This window comes from Mus caroli, unplaced genomic scaffold, assembly GCF_900094665.2.
Source record: "Mus caroli unplaced genomic scaffold, CAROLI_EIJ_v1.1 scaffold_20723_1, whole genome shotgun sequence".
Lineage (NCBI taxonomy): Eukaryota > Metazoa > Chordata > Mammalia > Rodentia > Muridae > Mus > Mus caroli.
Window position 1 is genome coordinate 4,545 of NW_018389842.1, and position 2,358 is coordinate 6,902.

Here is a 2,358-nt window from a genome sequence, read left to right on the forward strand (position 1 = left end):
AGTTGCCTGGAAGTTAGTCTCCACTAGAAACCTTTGGATGAAGATGTAGAACTTTCAGCTCTGCCTGCACCATGCCTTGCTGGTTACTGCCATGCTCCCACCTTGATGATAATGGACTGAACCTCTGAACCTGTAAGCCAGCCCCAATTAAATGTTGTGTTTTATGAGACTTGCCTTGGTCATGGTGTCTGTTCACAGCAGTAAAACCCTAACTAATACATCTGGCTAAGGGTTAATCAATCTTGNTGATTTTCTCAAAGAACCAGCTCCTGGTTTTGTTGATTCTGTGTATATTTCTCTTATTTATATTTGGTTCATGTCAGCCCCGANTTTGATTATTTCCTACGGTCCACTCCTCTTTGGTGTATTTGCTTCTCTGTGTTCAAGAGCTTTCATGTGTGCTGTCAACCTGCTCATGGAAGNTCTCTTCAGTTTCTGTTTGGAGGCACACTTAGAGCTATGAGTTTTGCTCTTACCACTGCTTTCATTGTGTCCCATAAGTTTGGTATGATGTGTTTTCACTTTCATTAAATTCTAAAGAGCCTTTAATTACTTTTCTTTATTTTCCTTGTCAGAGTCTATGTGTATGTGTGCTTTCTGTTCTTTTTGTTGGAATTTAAGACCAGGCTTAGACTGAGATGATCTGATAGGGTTCATGAGATTATGTGAATGTTCTTGTATCTGTTGAAGCTTGTTTTGTGACCAGTTATATGGTCATTTGTGGAGACGGTACCTTGAGGAAAAAGGTATATTCTTTTGCTTTGGATTAAATGTTCTATAAATATCTCTTAGATCCATTTGGTTCATAACTTCTGTTAGTTTCACGGTGTCTCTGTTTAGTTTCTGTTTCCATGATCTGTCCAATGCTGAGAGTGGNGTGTGGAATTCTCCCTATTATTATGTGGGGTGTGCTGTGTGCTTTCACTTTATAAAGTTTCTTTTATAAACGTGGGTGTTCTTGCAATTGGGGCGTAGATGTTCAGAATTGAGAGTTCATCTTGGTAGATTAATTCTTTAACCAGTATGAAANGTCATTCCTTATCTTTTTTGATAACTGTTGGTTGAAAGTTCATTTTATTCGATATCAGAGGGCTACTTCAGCTTGTTTTGGGGGACCATATTCTTGGAAAATTATTTTCCAACCTTTTACTCCGATGTAGTGTGTGCCTTGCATACTGTCCTGTATGCATCAAAATGCTGGGTCCTGTTTACATATCCAGTCTGTTAGTCTATGTCTCTTTATTGGGAAACAGAATCCATTGATGATAAGCGATATTAAAGAAAAATGATTGTTACTTCCTGTTGTTTTGTTGTTAGATATGGAGTTATGTTTATGTGGCTATCTTCTTTGGGGTTTGCTCAAAGAATATTTTCTTTCATTTTCTAGGGTGTAGTTTCCCTCTTTCTATTGGTGTTTTCAATCTATTATGCTTTGTACGAATGGATTTATGGAAAGATATTGTGTAAATTTGGTTTTGTCATGGAATATCTTGGTGTCTCCCTCTATGGTAATTGAGAGTTTTGCTGGGTATANTGGCCTGGGCTGGCATTTGTGTTCTCTTAGGATCTGTATGACATCTGACCAGGATCTATCTTCTACCTTTAGTAGTCTCTGGTGAGAAGTCTGGTGTAATCATGATAAGTCTGCCTTTATATGTTACTTGACCTTTTTCCCTTACTGCTTTTAACATTCTTTCTTTGTTTAGTGCCCTTGCTGTCTTGATTATTATGTGATGGGAGGAATTTATATCCTGTTCCAGTCTATTTGGAGTTCTGTAGGCTTCTTCTATGTTCAAGGGCATCTCTTTCTTTAGGTTAGGGAAATTTTCTTCTATAGTTTTCTTGAAGATATTTATTTGCCCTTTAAGTTGGGAATCTCCACTCTCTTCTATACCTATTATCCTTAGGTTTCATCTCCTCATTGTATCCTGGATTTCCTGAACCTTTTTCGTTTTAAGAACTTTCTGCTCTTTTCATTTTATTTGATGGTTATGTCAATGTTTTCTATGGTATCTTCTGCACGTGATATACTCTCTTCTATCTCCTGTACTCTGTTGGTGATGCTTGAATCTATGACTCCTGATCTCATTCCTAGGTTTTCTAACTCCAGGCTTGATCCCTTTGTGAATTCTTTGTTGTTTCTAGTGACATTTTTAGGTCTAGGGTGGTTTTGTTCATTTCCTTCACCTGTTTGGTTGTGTTTTGCTATAATTTTTATGGGATNTTCGGTTTCCTCTTTAAGGGCTTCTACCTGTTGACCTGCGTTCTCCTATATTTCTTTAATGAAGTTATTTATGTCCTTCTTAACATCCTCTATCACCTTCATGGGAAGTGATGTTAGATCAGAATCCTGCTTTT